Here is an 18,968-nt window from a genome sequence, read left to right on the forward strand (position 1 = left end):
TCCGTGAATCGGGCTGGACGTCATTTACGTTCACGTGCGGCGTACTTTGGAGTAACGCACACTGGGAAATTCCACGGACGGCGCATGCGCCGTTCGTGAAAAACGTCAATCACGTCGGGTCAGGGTTAATTTACATAACACACGCCCACCTCTTCACAATTTGAATTAGGCGGGCTTACGCCGGCCTATTTACGCAACTTTTTTTGAGAATACTGCACTTGCCTGTAAAAGTTGCGGAGGCGTAACGTAAATAGGATACGTTACGCCCGCACACACATACGCCATTCTACGTGAATCTACCCCAGTGAAGATATATCTCTTCACAAGTCCAACTCCAACCAAAAAAAAATTCATCAGTCATTCATTTGAGGGGATTTAACTACCTATCCTGTTTGATTAGCAGGGTGCCAGAAGGATGGGTCATGATGAGATATCTCTCCGATGGGGAAAAAGACAGCAAATTTGTGGAGATAATTTATAATTTAAAAGTTCTGTCTGGTTTTTATTGTCAACTGTGTCTCTGTCACAGAATGCCCGCTCTTGTCCTATGTTTCTAAACAGAAACAGTGTTTTGCTATGGGACAGGAAGTGAAATCTCTGAAATCTGAAAGGGGGTATCCCTTCTATCAAAAAATAAAGTTTTGCCTATTGTTCTACTTTGCGGTAGCTTTACTTTTGTATAATCAAGTTTATTCGTTTTTTCAACCAAAGAAATACACATGACATACATATGTTTAACAGAAAACTGTCGTTAGGCAGTACTAGCGACCTCGCAGGGTCTCTCAGGCTTCAAGGCCCCGGAGGGGTCTGTTAAACATACAAAACAAAAACGTATATTATAATAGGGCATGGGGGCGCCAACGGGCATCCCATAACATGGTGTCAACCAAGGAGGGTGTTAATTTCTGGGTTAATAATATAGGGTCCGGCCGTAACGCCAGCCGTTCTCCGAGGGTAAGGCTACCGTAATCCCTGTGAACGGCCTCGCCCTACCGAGGCGAGACTGGTGTCCGTCCACGCGGGTTGCTACATCAGTGGGGGCCCTAGCCCGCGAGCCGAACAGGGGGGGGGGGGCCATGGGGCCTCCAACAAACCTCTCCCTGCTACAACTCGCCCGCCCCGGGCACCCCACATGAGGTCCTGGAGTTAGACTCAGGGCCAACAGTGTCCCCTCAATACTCGGGGACGGCCCCATAGTCACCAGTGCCTGAAAAATCGGCCTTACCCTCGGCTCCTTGAGTGGCTCCTTGGTTGAGAGTGCAATCAGCAACAGAATATGTAAATCAACAGTTGTAGACAGGGAATAGGGATTGGGTGAGAAGGGAAACAGGGGGAGGAAAAGAGAGGGGATGAAATAGAAAGAGAGAGGGGGAAAAGGGGGGAGAAAAAGAAGGACATACCAGGTTTACCTTCAGGCGTCCAAAAGGCTGCAAGTTACCCCTCGCCGGGCTCGGTGCCATGGTGATCAGTCCTCACTGGTTCTCTCTGGTCGCTGGGCATAGCCGGATTCACGTGGGCAGGGGGTTTTCATGTGCACTTGCCAACCTGCGGGCTTTGAGGGATGGGTCTGACAGTTCTAGTAGGGCAGCGTCCAAACTTGACGGGGCAAAAGTGGGGTCTGAGGTATATTACGACCAGGGGGCCCATATGGTAGTGTATCAATCTCGTGTGTCGTGACAGGTCGCTATCCAGTCCTCTGCTTCCTGGTAGCTTTACTTTTGATACATGAGCTACTAATGTTTATCTTAACCTTTTTTTTTTTTTTTTGTGGTTTTTGTTTAGAACCTTTTAGGGTTAAAAACACCTTACTGTGTTCTTTTTTTTTTTATTATTGTTGTGCTGCCTGAGGCCAATTCGGTAGGTCTGTCCTGGAGATCCAATAGGATGCAAGTAGAAATTTCCCCAGATTGAAAGCAAATCACATCTTGGACATTTGTCACTATAACAGGTTTCCCCATATGAATATTTCAGGTCTCCCATCAGTTTCTGATAATGAAATAAGATAGAAAGAATTCTCCACACACAGAGTGCAATAAAACCAAATATAAGTTCTCAACACCAGTCTTTCAACCAGGGTTCATTCATAGGATGCTAAGGATTCCTTGAGAAATTAAGAATTTCTGTTTCTCTGTTTTTCTTTTTTGGGCCACTAAGGCCTCGTACACACGATCGGTTAAACAGAGGACAACGGTCTGATGGACCGTTTTCATCGGTCAAAACTGATCGTGTGAGGGGCCCCATAGGTTATTTAACCATCGGTTAAAAAAAAGCCAACTTGCTTTAAATTTAACCGATGGATTCCTAACCGATAGGTCAAAAGCGATCGTTAGTAGGCACAACCATCGGTTAAAAATCCATGCATGCTCAGAATCAAGTCGACGCATGCTTGGAAGCATTGAACTTCATTTTTTTCAGCACGTCGTTGTGTTTTACATCACTGCGTTCTGACACAATTGTTTTTTTAAGTCAGCTTCATCGGTTAACCGATGAAAACGGTCCATCAGACCGTTCTCATCCGTTGGACTGATCGTGTGTACGCGGCTTTAGACTAATGTAAGGAGCATTCTTCCTTGTGAGTACCAGTGCCCTTCAGCTGACCACCAATGTATAAGGACACATCTCAACTGGCCACCAACGTGAAGGCCATTATTATCATCATTTGTTTAATTTCATTATTATTGAAAATAATTTTGTCGTATAAAACAGCCGTCCACACACTAATATGCCCTAGGCTGTAGATATAATTATTAGCAGGGGTTCCTCGAGTCTGAAACTTTATTTGGTTCCTCTCGGTTAAAAAGTTGGATAAAGGCTGCTCCATACTATCCAAAGCTACAAAACAAAGTTTGGGCTAGAGATGCACTTTTACCACTTAAGCCCCAGACCATTTGGCTGGCCAAAGACCAGAGCACTTTTTGCGGTTCGGCACTGCGTCGCTTTAACTGACAATTGCGTGACCGTGCGATGTGGCTCCCAAACAAAATTGACGTCCTTTTTTTCCCCCCACAAATATTGTTTTCTTTTGGTGGTATTTGATCACCTCTGCAGTTTTTATTTTTTCCGTTAGTATTAACCGATCCTTCGCCAAACAGTGCAGAGGTCACCAATTACCCAAGCAATGGTCTATTTACTTCTCGCTCCAAAAAGCAGTCTAGGGGTTGTCCTTTTATAGTTTATTGCTTGTAAAGCTTGAGAGGAGAGAGGGGTGATGGTGGTATGGGATACTCAAGGCATGCTAAATAACCAAAGGACATTCTTGTCTTGGCTAGGCTTCTCTGAGCAAGGGTTACTCGGAATGGCCAGAACAGAGACTCTGTAAGAGTGTTTCAGATAGTGCTACTGCTGGCATTTATCCTTCAAAATACTACAGTCACTTGGATCTTGAGCTAAGGACTTTTCTCACAACGTCTCTCCAGAACAGCTGAAATTCCCCAGTTTCCTCCAGTCACTTTTATGTCCCAGGACAACTGCCCAGTTCCTAGCTTTCACCAGACACTCTACAGTGAAAGAGCGGTTAATATTCACAATTCCACAGGACAGCTACAAACCTTACAGCTTCCACCAGTAAGCTCTCCAGACAAGATCTTTAGTAGACATGTGCAATTTGTTTAGTTACAAATTAGTTTTTTTAACAAACTTAGACAAATTCGTTAATTCGGAAATAATTATATATACATACACACACACACACACACACACACACACATTTTCATTTTAAGAAAATTCCTAAATTAGAAAGTTCCTAAATACTAAAATTCCGAAATTTTAAAATTTGGAAAATCTGAAAATTCGGAAATCCAAAATTAAGAATGAAAATACGAAAACCCGAAAGTCTAAAAAAATAACTAACAACTTAAAGGGGTTGTAAAGGTTCATTTTTTATTTTCTAAATAGGTTACTTTAAGCTAGTGCAATGTTGGTTCACTTACCTTTTTCTTCGATTTCCCTTCTAAATGTTTTTTTTTTCTTTGTTTTCTTTGTCTGAATTTCTCACTTCCTGTTTCTCCTCAGTAAGGTGTTCAGTAAGCTGTTCTAAATTACTTTCCACTGCTCGGATGATGGTGCAAAGCTTACTGAGGAGAAACAGGAAGTGAGAAATTCAAAGAAAAAAAACATTTGGAAGGGAAAAAAATCGAAGGAAAAGGTAAGTGACCCCTTTAACTATTACTATTAAATTATAGGTATTGGAATTTCCTTTCAAATTTGGCTGTTAGTTAACGCAACAAATACAAATTATTCCTAATTATTCCTAATAACAAATGCAGCATCTAAAAAAATGGAATGTAACAAATAATAAATAGCAATAATAATAAAAAAAGTATTATTTAGTTCTGTTCCGAATTTTCCAACGCCGAAAATTTGAATTTACAGATTCCGAATTTTCTTTATTTCTCTAATTTCTGACAACAAAGTTAATGAAACGAAAACAAACACATTTTCTGGCAGTGCACATGTCTAATCTTTAGGTGAAACTGCTTTAAATTTGATTAGGAATAGCCCCCCCCCCCCAGCTCTGCCACAGTGGGGACCTCAATAAACTGCAGCAACTCCAGCAAGCCCCTGAGGCTTGGAACTTCTCCAGCAGGACAAGACCCTGACTTTTCCAGAACCCATGCCCGTTATGTTCTCTCCAGCCACTTACTGGGCATACCTCCCCAGGGATTAGTTGCTGCACAAAAATATACAAGCTGTCCATTTGACTCTCTCAGCCCCCTATGTTCTAGAAGCCTCTAGAAGGCAAGAAGAGCAATCACACTATACTTGTTTTATGCAAACTTGAATAAAATGTTACAAATACTTGGCTTTTTTCTGTTCTCTCTTCCTCTATACCTGCTTTCTTTCCCAGAACGTCGGCAGACTATTTGTTCTTTTGATTTAGTTCCCAGTTCTCTACTATGAGACATAAAATATATCCACCCAGGATTCAATACTTTTACGTTCGGCAGCATCAACTTTCAGTCCCCCAAACAATCACCCGCACCCCCTGAATAATGTGAGTGCAGTGGCGTCACTAGCAGGGCCGGACTTACCATTGGCCTTGACTGGGCTCAAGCCCAGGGGCCCCACCCAATAGGGGGCCCCCTTTAAAAAAAAAAAAAAAAAAAAAAAAATTTTTTTTTTTTTTTTTTTTTAGGGGTCCGGAGGTCCCCAGGGGCCCGGAGGCCCCCAGGGCCCCGGACGGCAACCCCCCTTTTTTTTATTTATTTTTTGTAAAAAAATGTTTTTTTTTATATATTTTTTATTTTTATATATATAATATTATATATATATATATATATATATATATATTTTATTATTATTATTAAAGGGCCCAGGGGTCTCCAGGGCCCCGGATGGCAACCCCCCTTTTTTTTATTTATTTTTTGTAAAAAAATGTTTTTTTTATATATTTTTTATTTTTATATATATATAATATATATATATATATGTATATATATATATATTTTATTATTATTATTAAAGGGCCCAAGGGTCTCCAGGGCCCCCGGATGGCAACCCACCTTTTTTATTTTTTTATAAAAAAAATTACATTTTTTTTTTATATATATATATATATTTTTTTATTAAAGGGCTCAGAGGTCCCCAGGGCCCCATGTGGCAACCCCCCCTTTTTTATTTTTTTTATAAATGTTTATTTTTTTATTTTTGTTTATTTTTTTATTTTTTATTAAAAGGCCCAGAGGTTCCCAGGGGCCCAGAGGTCCCCAGGGCCCCCGGGTTTGGCAACCTCCCTTTTTTTATGTATTTTTTATAAATGTTTTTTTTTATTATTATTAAAGGGCCCAGAGGTTTATTTTTTCTTTTTATTAAAAGGCCCAGAGGTCCCCAGGGCCCCGGATGGCTACATATATTTATATATATTTGTTTTCTTCTTTATTTCTTCTTTTTTTTGTAAAGGCCCCCCCCGCTTCTCAATTTGCGGCAGCCCCCACGCTTCTCAATTTCAGGCGGCAGCACCCCCACCCCCCCTAGGTTCTCTGCTTCAGGGGGCCCATGCCTTAAGCTGTGCAAGGGGCCCCAAAATTCCTGATGGCGGCCCTGCGCATACCTCCCAACACGCACGGATTCTGTGGGACTTTCCCGCACAGACAGCTTCTTCCCGCAGTCCCGCAAAAGGGTTAATTTTCCCGCACTGCAAGAGGAGGCAGCACGGAAGCAGGAGGAACCGGAGTGGTGTGTGGAGGACTGTGGCTGCTGAAGGGAAGATAGCCGAGAGCCGGGCTAATGACAGTCTGTGGCCCCGGCTGTTGGCACAGGTGAGAGGCACCCCCCCCTCAACAACTGCAAAATCCCCCCCCGCTCAACAACTTTAATGCGCTCCCCCCCGCTCAACAACTTCAATTCGCCCCCCCGCTCAACAACTTCGATCCCCCCCAATTCTCGGCTCCAGGGGGCCCCTTCAACACTCAAGCCCAGGGGCCCCCACCACCCTAAGTCCTGCCCTGGTCACTAGGGTTGGTGTCACCCGGTGCAGTAAAACATGGTGTCACCCCCCCTCTGTCTAGGCTGCCCAGGACCAAGCAGGCAGCGCACGGGCACGGGGCGCACCCCAAACCAGCCCCTGTAAATGATAGTATAGGGCAGTATAGTGGCAGGTTAGGGTAGTATAGAGTGGTATAGTGGCAGGTTGGTGTAGTGGGGTGGTATAGGACAGGTTAAGGTGGTATAGGGCATGTTGGGTGATATAGGGTAGTTTGGGGTGGTATAGGGCAAGTTAGGGTTGCATAGGGCAGGTTGGGGTGGTATAGGGCAAGTTAGGGTGGTACAGGGAAGGTTGGGGTGGTATAGTGCAAGTTAGGGTGGCATAGGGCAATTTGGGATGGCATGGGAAAGGTTGGGGTGGTACAGGGCAAGTTAGGGTGGCATTGGGCAGGTTGGGGTGGTATAGGGCAAGTTATGGTGGCATAGGGCAGATTAGGGTGGCACATGGCAAGTTAGGGTGGCATGGGAAAGTTTGGGGTGGTACAGGGAAGGCTGGGGTGGTACAGGGTAGGCTGAGGGGGTACAGGGCAGGCTGAGGGGGTACAGGGCAGGCTGAGGGGGTACAGGGCAGGCTGAGGGGGTACAGGGCAGGCTGGGCATGTCAGCTAAAAAAAAAAAACGGGATGGTGTCACCCCTCTAGCGGGTGTCACCCGGTGCGGACCGCACCCCCCGCACCCCCCTAGCAACGCCTCTGTGTGGGTCAGAGTCATAGGATTAGTTAGCTCTTTTTTGGGGACCATGCGTTTAATGCTTTTTTCTTGATCTGGGTGCGATACCTTGCTGAGGTTACTGCTGCTGGCTTATTTCTACCTGACTCTGTATACTTCAGCTGTAAAGATGTTATCTTTTTGTTAAATGTTGCAAGATCTTGTGCTGAATGCTTCTCTTATGGGGTGTAGGATATTGTATCTGTGAAGTTTTAATAAAGCTCTTATGGCAAAAAATAAAATGTCACAAATAGGAACAAGCTTAGGTGTGTTCAGAATCTAGTCCAAACCCACCAGAGCGAACCCATCAGGAAGCCGTCACCTGTACTGAGCTAATCATAAGCGGCTGAAGCATTCCCCCACCCTGCAGCCATAAGTATGCATGCTCCTTGTACACATGTTGCTGCGGGGCAAGAATGCCCTGGCTGCTTATGTTTGACCCAGTACAATTGACAGCTTCTTGGTGCACTCGTTTAGGTGGATTCCAACAAGGGATCCAAAAATGCCTGCGCTCATCCCTCCCTAGTCACAAAGTAAAATGTTGTTAAAGTAGAAGAAAAGCCCAACTAACTTTTCTTAAAAATGTTGCCTCCCCCTTCTTCCTACCTAATCTGTATACAACAAAGATCTATATACTTATTTTTAATTCACTCTGCTCTGGTTACATGATTTCACACCTCTGTGTAAGGGAGCAATTGACAACAGCTGTAAATTCTGGTTATGTCACCCGTAGGCTTCCATGGCCCAGCTGTTATCATGCTCCCTCCTCTCCCCTGCAATGGCTGCTCACTTGTAGGCAGGTGTCTACTAGGGGAAGATTTTAGGTTAGTAAGTAAGCTAGACTGCCCAGGTCAGAGAAGTTAGGTTCTGGATTGTCAGTTTCTCAGCATTTTGGGTTCTTCCTTCCCGGTCTGTATATATTTGGAGGGAAGGCTGTGCACTGGGAACTTCTGAACGGAACTGCATGGAAGCTAGGGGTCCATGTGACCTGGAAGAATGTAGCCTTCATCTGCCACACCAAGGGAACTCATCAGCCATGGTCGCCAATAATGGACTCATATTAAGGAAAGGGATGGTCGGCACTCAGGATGATATCCAAAATAGTATACCTTTATTAAATACATGTACAGAGCTGTAAAACAGCCTACGCATTTCGGACATTAGTCCTTAGTCATGGTTTTACAGCTATGTACATGTATTTAATAAAGGAATACTATATTGAATGTCATCCTGAGTGCCAACCATCCCTTTCCTTATTCATGTACATTGGAGGTGTCAGCAGCCTCAAGGTCTGAGCACCAGGCGGAGCTTTTATTTGGGAAGGTTGCAACACCTATACACTTGTTTTCCAATAATGGACTCATACCTTTGCAGGTATGCCTGGGTATCCACAGAATAGATAGGAGTTGGACTGTGTTGCATTTCCAGTGGTTTACAAATGTTTCAGTAAGATCCCTTTCACACCAAGGAGTTTTTCAGGCGTTTTAGCGCTAAAAATAGCGCCTAAAAAAACTCCTGCCCTGCAGTTTCAATGTGAAAGCCCGAGGACTTTCACACTGGAGCGGTGCGCTAGCAGGACCGCTTCAAAAGTCATACTAGCAGCATCTTTGGAGCGGTGAAGGAGCTGTGTGTTTACCACTCCTCCACCGCTCCTTCCCATTGAAAGCAATAGGAAACCGCGGTAATACCGCCGGCAATGTGCCTCTGAAGAGGGGGTTAAAACCACACCGCTAGTGGCCGAATACCGCCGCAATTCCGACAGTATAGCGGCGCTAAAAATAGCGCTGCTATACCGTCAGCGCACCTCCCGCCCCAGTGTGAAAGGGGCCTAAAACTTTGTTAACCGTTGCAAGCCTGGTCTGAAGTTATTCAAAGGGATGCATGGTGGTACATGGCATATTGAAGGAACAGAGCCTTTAAAGCACACACAGTGTATGAAAGCAAAGCCACTACCAAAGGTTAACCTGTTGCCAGAGCTAACCATGAACTGGTGGGAATGTATAGCAGCTGGTCATGAAGCATGGTACCTGGTAAATGTGACAGGTCCTCCGGTAGTGAGGGGGGTCGGTGTTCTGGCTCTCTCCCTTGCGGTCAGTACTCCAAAGTAACTGGGACCGAACCCATGGTATGGAAACCCCATGTACCTAGCCGCATGGTACGGGAGAGCTGAAGAAGTTAATAAGGTGTACGGATGAGGTCTGCACTAGGTGCACGGAAGAGCCCCATTCTGTTACTGGGAGTGACAGAGTTACGCTGGACTAATGGAAAGGGCACGGGCTCAGCGGTGTCCCTCATAAATGCAGCATACATTGAGGAAGGTGTGTAGTTACATGGGACAGTATGTTTTACAGATGGACCCTGTACATTGAACTACTGCACACAGTGTAAGGCTCATCTCTAAGCGAGGGTTCCACCCTAATGTTGACTCTCACATGAATGCCGCCCCACCTGGTCCCAGGCATTAATGAGCACATACAAGAGAGGAGAGGTAACCCTGAGAGTGCACGGGTTAGGCGGCATCACCCACACACTGATACAGGGAAGCCCAAGTTGCGGGATCATGTGGCCAAACCAGACTAGATATGGATTAGTATATAAATCTTTTTTTTATATACAGATTAGACAGATCTGTGTAAGGCCCCTTTCACATCTGTGGACCATATGTCCGCATTTTCATCTATCCGTTGCGGATGAAAACGGGACATACATTGGTCCCTATGTGATTGCGGGTGTCAGCGGATGACCATCCGCTGACACCCGTAATCACCCGCCTCCGCAAAGCTCAGATTTTTCTTCCGTCTGACTGATCGGATCAGGTGAACACGGACATACGGTCCGTGTTCATCCGATCCCCCCATAGGGGAGAGCGGAGGAAAGACAGGTCGGTCCCTGCACAGTGTGCGGGGACCGCCCTGTCAGCCGACGGCTCAGCGGGGATTTTACGGAGGATCCCCGCTGAGCTGACGGACACACGGAGGCGGATCATTACTGATCCACCCCGTGTAAAAGGGCCCTAAGGGAGTGCTCAACAACGGCTGTAAAGTCATTCATAGGCTCCCATAGCCTAGCTGTTGAAGCTCCCTTCTCTCCCCTGCAGCAGCCACTTACTAACACAAAGTAGCCAGAGCTGCAGAATCATGTGACTGGATCGGAGGGAATTACAAAAGGTAAGTACACATTTTTTTATACACAGGTAAGGCAGGATAGGTAGAAGGAGGGGTAAAGTAATATTTTAAAGAATGGTAAAGTTAGGCTTTTCTTCCATTTTAAGTCTTCATTTAGACTTGCAGTTGAGGGGGGGGGGGGGGGGGATGCGTTGGTGAGGTATGTTTTTGCTGCCTGCCAACCACCCCCCTTAAGCTGCAATAGGCAGTGGGCGAGGATGTTTACATGCAGGGGCTGCAATGCTTTGTTTTGTTCACTGACATGTACTGAATGCTACACAGTCAAGCAAATAGGGAAATGCTCCTCAAATTGCATGCAATTCGTTTGTCAGCAAAAATTAGGTTAAAGCAGGCGAATCGGGCTTCACAGGAAAGAGAGATTTAGATGCATTTCTAAATCTACCCTTATGCCGCGTACACACGATCCTTTTTCAGCATGAAAAAAAACGTTGTTTTTCAGCATGTCTAAAAAACGAAGTTTTCCCAACATCATCATTAAAACGATGTTGCCTACACACCATCGTTTAAAAAAAATGATCTAGCAAAGCGCGGTGACGTACAACACGTACGACGGCACTATAAAGGGGAAGTTCCATTCGCCTTTGGGCTGCTTTAGCTGATTCCGTGCTAGTAAAAGACAATTTGCGCTTTGTCTGTTACAGCGTGATGAATGTGCTTACTCCATTATGAACGGTAGTTTTACCAGAACGAGCGCTCCAGTCTCATAACTTGCTTCTGAGCATGCGCACACAAGATCATTAGCCCACACAAGATCATTTTTTACAACCCGAAAAACGACATTGTTTAAAACGACGTTAAAAAATGCAGCATGTTCGAATTTTTTTTTTGTCGTTTTTCTGAACCTGAAAAATGTGAAGCCCACACACGACCATTTTAAATGACGTTTTTGAAAAACAACATTTTTTTCATGCTGAAAAATTATCGTGTGTACGCGGCATTAATTCTATTGGCCGCAGCATGGTGTGATGCAGTGGATTGAGTCTGCATGCATGGCATGAACTGGCCTTATAGGAAACAAAATGCTTTTTTTTTTCTTTATTCAGTGGAAGTGCCAAGCACAGTCCCATGCCACCTGGTGTGAATGAGACCTAAAAAGTGCAATCATGTTCACAAGGTGCATGCAGAATAAAAATCACAGCCGGTCAGATGCGGAGGGCTGTCTGTAAAGCTTTATGTAATGTTGGTGGTTTATCAATAAATAAATTGCCCTGCAAGTCAGTTTAAATGGCACATTTTCACATCAGTGCGGGGTTTCATCTATTAGTGCCGTGCTGTGGACAGATCGAGGTAGCAGAGAGAGGATGCAATAGGCTGTGAGCAATGGTTCACACGGGCAGCTGCTTTATCTAAGGTCAATGTCAATCCATAGCTGTAATTGTCAGGGAATTAACTACTCCACCTTGTGGTCTTCTTCACCTTTCTCTGTCTTTGAAAAGACCTGCTGAGAGAAGACGGGATGAATATGTAGATGAGCAGTCAGGCACACTGAAGAGTGCAGCTGTTTGCTGAGAAGTCAGCAAAAAGCTGCGGCTGCATTTCACAGGGCAAACGTGAAATCCTCGGCAGATAGAAAATACAAGTGTCAGACGGAACAGACTCCGAACCGCCATGGTAATTCCAGCAAGACGGCATAAAAAAAATTGTTGCTGGTTTCAAAAATGTGGTTTTGGCAGGAATACAGTAGAATTGTTATCATGATTTAAGGAGATTATAGATCTAGTAAAAACATCGGAGTGATGTGTCATGCAGACAGGAATCGCTTTTATAACAGAACTTGTATACGTGTGCGTACCCCCCGCCAATGTTTGAGATTGAGAAGAGCCAGGGCAACACCTTTCTTGGCCAACATTTTAGGTCTGTGGTATACCGCTGCACCATCCTTGGTCAATTTCACATTAGAAAGAAATTAGGGATATTAAAGCGGAGTTCCACCCAAAAATAGAACTCCCATTTTTCTGGTTCCTCCCCCCCTACAGTGTGACATTTGGCATCATTCAGGGGGGGGGCAGATACCTGTATAATACAGGTATTTGCTCCCACTTCCCGCGATAGATCGCTGCAGATTCCGCAGCGATCTATACCATGTCTGGTCCCTCCTCCGTTCCCCCCCCCCCCCGCTGTCTTCTGGGAGACACACAGGTCCCAGAAGACAGCAGGGACCAGTGAGCACACGCAACGCGACTCGCGCATGCACAGTAGGGAACCTGGCTATGAAGCCGCAAGGCTTCACTTCCTGATTCCCTTACTAAAGATGCCAGCGCCAAGGGACAGATCGGCTTCGGGTGAGGACATCGTGGGCACCCTGGACAGGTAAGTGTTCCAATATTAAAAATCAGCAGCTGCAGTATTTGTAGCTGCTGATTATTTTTTTCGGCAGAACTCTGCTTTAAAGCTGAACTCTGGGAACAGTACCTTTAATTCAATCACTTCCCGCCGGCCCCCACCTGGCCCTTTAAAGGGGTTGTAAACCCTTGTGGTTTTTCACCTTAATGCTGCAGCCCCACCACCCCCGTTTTACTCTCCTGAACCTGCTTTTTCTCCCCGGGGACGAGCACACCAGCTCTTGCTGGGTTCTCGTGTCCTGATTGGATAGATTGATAGCAGCACAGCCATTGGCCAAATCCAATGTCGCGGGGGCGTGGCCGAGTCCTGTTTCCTGTGTCAATAGATGCAGAAGCAGGACTTGGGAGCGTTCCGAAGGAGAGCGCTTCTCCGACGGGGCACTCGAGAAGAGGGGGAGCTACTAGATCTGATGAGGGACCCCAGAAAAGGAGGATCCGGGCCACTCTGTGCAAAACCAACTGCACATAGAAGGTAAGTATGACATGTTTTTTACTTAAAAAACAAACAAAAAAACAAGGGTTTAGTAACCCTTTAAGGGTAGCCGGGAGGCGGAGAAGGGCATTCAAGTCCTATGACCGCTGTGATTGACTGTCACAGAGTTCACATGATTGGAAAGCTCCCGATCGCTAGTATGCATCAGGTTTTTTTCTGATAACCGGTGGCTATTATACTGGGAGCACACTAGGGGCGCATTTTCAGCTCGGTAAGTGGTTTACACAGGCCATTTATGTGTGCAGCCAGTGTGAAAGAGGTTAAATGTATTCCTCAATAGCCACAAAAGATATACATTCATGTTGTGTGAAACAAATGCCTTTGCAAACTCAGATATTACCTTATAAACGTAGCAGTGATATCACTCTTCTGTACAAAGCCTGTGCAGAGAGCAGAGCTGTGGGCGTGAACTAGAAGGCCCCTCCTATTACAGTCTGCCACCAAAAAAATACAGGAGGGGTGGATACATGACCAGTAACCCTACAAATGAAGACCTCATTGTGGGCCCATTATGCCTCAGCAGTCAAGGAGAGAGAGCAACAGAGGTAATGCAGGAAGCTCTTGCACAGAGGTAATGTTTGACACGGAATTACTTGCAGAGATCTGAAAGAAATACATGAAGAACACCAAGATTTAAATAAGAATACACACAAAGCTTTCATTGGAAGTTTAGACAATATTTGCTTATCCTGGAGTTCAATTTTAAAGAATGTAATTCACTTTATGCAAGCTTGTGTTTTGGTAATTTGGGAAAAAGTAACAGGTTCTCTTTAAAAAGAGGGCAGTAAATGTTCATTAAAGCAGAGTTCCAAATGATATTAATCACACACTCCCGTGTTCCAGGATCCTGCAATGCGGGCACTTGAACCCTCAACTCATCACCTGGCTGTGACAGCTTGCGTCTTCACAGTCGGGTAAGCATTGCACATGTGTAAGTGGTGCTGCGCCTCCTCAATGTCCGAGCAATCTTCTGGGACCTGTGACGTGTCCCAGAAGATTGCAGGGAGGGAGGGAGAAAGGAGAACTTCCGCTCGAGCCGCCTAGGTGGCCCGAACGGAAGTGGGAGTGCATACCTCTCAAAAACAGGTACATACTCCCCCCCCCAAAATGACATAGGAGGGGGTAAGGAGTGCTTAAAGCGGAACTTCCACTTTTGGGTGGATCTCCCTGTGTACCGTCACATGGGGGTGTGCTAAAGATTGTACAAATAGCAACATGGGACTTGGATCTTTGATGAGGGTCATGCTGCATGGAGTACCAGTACTAAGAGGGTCCCTGCTATGTACCAAGTTGGTTTTGTGTTTCATAACCATGTGACAGGCGTTTAAAGTGATGTGTAAAGTGAACCTGGGCTTTGCTGAAGCAGAATTTGCACTTTGATGCCCCCTCCCCAGCAGCACATGCTCATCGCTCCTCCATCACTCCATTCAGCTGCTGGAAGGAGGGACTCATCCCATGTCGGGGCTTTGTTATTGGCTCAGCCCTGTCACATGGTCCTCTATACACAGAGGTACCGGGTATTTCCTTCCGTCTTGGGGAGTGAAGGAAAGGTGAGTATGTGATGAGGAGGATGATAAAAGTAAACCGGTTTCTTCTGCATGGCCAAAACACTTTAGAGCAGTGGTCCCCAACCTTTTTGGCACCGGTGGCGTTGAAGAAAATTGTGCCAAGGCCCAGGGAGGTGTAATGCGCCTTTTCGCAGGCAATTTACCGGGGCAATGGCTGGTGTTAGCGCTTCAATCATCCCGGCACCATGATTGATATGGTGTTAGGATGATTGAAGCGCATTATTTCTATTATTATATTGTAATATACAATGAAATAGTTCAACTCACCATAATGCAGAATGAGCCAGAGTGTCACTCGCCACGTCACCTGCCACCAGATACGGATTGTCACTTGCCACATCTCCTGCCTTCATATGCAGCTTGTCACTTGCCACGTTGCCTGCCACCAGATGCCTTTTGCCACGTCGCCTGCCACCAGATGCGGAGGGTCACTTGCCATGTCGCCTGCCACCAGATGCGAAGGGTCACTTGCCACGTCACCTGCCACCAGATGCGGAGGGTCACTTGCCATGTCGCCTGCCACCAGATGCGAAGGGTCACTTGCCACGTCACCTGCCACCAGATACGGATTGTCACTTGCCACATCGCCTGCCTTCATATGCAGCTTGTCACTTGCCACGTTGCCTGCCACCAGATGCCTTTTGCCACGTCGCCTGCCACCAGATGCGGAGGGTCACTTGCCACGTCACCTGCCACCAGATGCGGAGGGTCACTTGCCAAGTTGCCTGTCACCCGATGCATTTTGTCCCTTGCCACATTGCCTGCCACCAGATTCAGATTGTCACTTGCCGCATCACCTGTCATCATATGCAGCTTGTTATTTGCCACCAGATGTGGATTGTTACTGCAGTGGTGGCATCACAGGTGTGCGCATTAGTTTAGAGGCAAGCCTGGAGTAGTGGCTAGTGACTAGTGAGGGAGTGCAGCGGTAATGGGGGGGGGGGTGAGAGATGATCTAATCTCTCTGCTCCCCTGCCAAACCTCCAGCAGTGTATTGGTAATCTGCCACGCTGTGTCGATGGAGGAGAAGTGAGGCGGTCGGCCAGTGAAAGATGATCCTGCCTCACCTCCAGCATTATAGCAGCCCCGCTGTGAGCGGGGAACAGCGGTGATGCAGGCGGGCGATGGGAGAGGTCATCTCTCTGCTCGCTCTGCCGCCGCACGCCAGACAGTGTAGCCTTCGTGGCCCAGCTACAAACAGGCCACGGCCCGGCAGTGGGCCGCGGCCCGGGGGTTGATGACCCCTGCTTTAGAGAGACACTGTGAGCAACCTAAACAATTGCAAATAAAAGCACCGAAAAAAATAAAATTTAAGAGGGAAGTTTCCACAGCCCCCTGCATATAAAACGCAGGCACAGTTTACCCTCTATTTTCAGGGTAAAAAAGTGAGGGTTATACACCAATAAATACAGTATTTACGTCAATCTGTCTTTAAACTTGACAGAAAGTCTGAGGCCCTGTATACACGACCAGTCAAAACCGATGAGAATGGACCGAGGTTCTGTTTCATCGGTCCAAACCGACCGTGTGTACGGCCCATCGGTCTTTTGTCCTTTGGACCAAAATTTTAAAACTTGGTCCATCGGTTCGATTTTAAAGCGCTGACCGATCGGGCCAAACCGATGGTTAGTACACAAAAGCATCGGTTCAAAACCCGCGCATGCTCAGAATCAAGTCGACGCATGCTTGGAAGCATTGAACTTCGTTTTTTTCAGCACGTTGTGTGTTTTACATCACCGCGTTCTGACCTGACCGGTTTTTGAACTGATGGTGTGTAAGCACATCAGGCCACTTCAGCGGTGGACCGATGAAAACGGTTCGTCGGACCATTCTCATCGCATGAACCGGTCGTGTGTACAGGGCCTAACTGCTCCAGGAAGAGTCCAAGTCTTAGAACAGCCCCCTACAAATTCTCTTGCACATCATAGCCCTTTCCTCTTCTGGGGTGCCTTACTAGTCTCTGTGCTGGCCCAGCTTCTCCACCCTTCCTTCACCTCCCTACATAACCTGTTGTGTAATTGCTTGCGGAGGAGAATACTATAGGGAATACTATAGGTCAGTGATGGTGAACCTTGGCACCCCAGATGTTTTGGAACTACATTTCCCATGATGTTGTGCACTGTAGTGGAGCATCATGGGAAATGTAGTTCCAAAACATCTGGGGTGCCAAGATTTGTCCGCTGCACATCCATGATGCAAATCTCTAATTCCACCACATCCCAAAGGTGCTCTATTGGATTGAGATCTGGTGACTGTGGAGGCCATTGGAGTACAGTGATCTCATTGTCATGTTCAAGAAATCGGTGGTGAGATGAATTGAGCTTTGTGACATGGGGCATTATCCTGCTGGAAGGAGCCATCAGAAGATGGGTACACTGTAGCCATAAAGCGATGGACGATGCTCAATTGGTACTAAGGGGCCCAAAGTGTGCCAAGAAAATATCCCTCACACCATTACACTACCACCACCAGCAGCCTGAACCACTGATACAAGGCAGGATGGATCCATGTTTTCATTTTGTTTACGCCAAATTATGAGCCTACCATCTGAATGTCGCAACTGAAATCGAGACTCACAGATCAGGCAACGTTTTTCCAATCTTCTAATTTTGGTGAGCCTGTGTGAACTGTAGCCAGAAGTTCTGTACACACGACTGGTTTTCCTGCCAGAGCTTTTGGCCGGGAAAACCGGACGTGTGTATGCTTCCTTGCAGTTTTCCTGACAGGAAAATAGATAAAGCCTGATCTCTATTTTCCCGGCAGTTTTAAACCTGTCAGTTTTCCCATGGTGAAACACTGCGGTGGAGCATACACATGGCCGGGATTCCCGAGCCAAAGCTCTACCTGCAGTTTTCCCGACGGGAAAACCTCTCGTGTGTACACAGGGAAAGTTACCAAGCAGGTTTTCTAGAGATGGCTGTGCTTGAAAATCCAAGAATAATCAGATTAGCCTGACTGACACCATAGGTGTGCGCAGTTTATTACATTAGGGTGTGCACCCCAAAGCTCAAAAACGCATATATATATATAGCAGTAGGGAAATGGACAGTGCCAGAACAGTGGATGGTGTCAGTGGGCAGGGACTGTTGTCAGTAGTTTATTTTTATTTTATTATTACATTTTACAATTAAATTTTTTTTTATAATATTTTTTTACAATCATTTATTTCATTTTACAATTTTTTAGGAGCACCATTGGGAGACTTTAGTGAGATATCTGGGGCCTAAACAGACCCCTGATATCTCATTTTTGAGACAGAGAATGGGGCTGAGGACAGAGATTCCCTTTCTCTGCAGCCAAGCAGCAAGGGGAATCTGTGCTGCACAGGATGATTAGGGTGTGCCTGGGCACACCTGGCACACCCTGTGCGCACGCCTATGACTGACACCAACAACCATGCCACATTCAAAGTTATCTAAATCCTCTTTCTTCCTCATTTTAATGCTCGGTTTGAACTTCAGCAAGTTGTCTTCACCATGTCTAGATGCCTAAATGCATTGAATTGCTGCCATATTATTGTCTGATTAGCAATTTGTGTTACCAAGCAATTGAACAGGTGTACCCAGGGCCGGCCCTACCATGGGACCCAATGAGACCATGGTTCCAGGCGGCATCTAGGAGGGGGCGGCAATCCGGCCGGCAGAAAGTTACGTGTGGAGAGCAGAGCGGTGCCGACCACGGCGACCGGCGCCTAGCAACCAGACCAGTGATGACATCAGGAGGAAGCGGCCGCCCCAGCATTCACAGCAAATGCTGAAAGAAAAGGTAACTTAGGCCTTGTACACACGATAGGATAGCCAGAGGACAACGGTCTGAAGGACCGTTTATCAGTCCAAACCGATCGTGTGTAGGCCCCATAGGTTAGTTAACCTTAGGATAAAAAAATGAACTTGCTTTAAGATTTAACCGATGGACAGGTCAAAACAGATCGTTAGTATGCAAAAGCATCGGTTAAAAATCCACACATGCTCAGAATCAAGTCGACGCATACTTGGAAGCATTGAACTTTGTTTTTTTCAGCACGTGGTTGTGTTTTACGTCACCACGTTCTGACACGATCGTTTTTTTAAATGATGGTGTGTACGCACAATGAATCATCAGTCAGCTTAATTGGTTAACCTAAGACAACGGTCCTTCAGACCATTGTCCTCTGGCTATCCTATCGTGTGTACGAGGCCTAACAGTTACA

This window comes from Rana temporaria, chromosome 9 (assembly GCF_905171775.1).
Source record: "Rana temporaria chromosome 9, aRanTem1.1, whole genome shotgun sequence".
In the NCBI taxonomy this organism is placed as follows: Eukaryota; Metazoa; Chordata; class Amphibia; order Anura; family Ranidae; genus Rana; species Rana temporaria.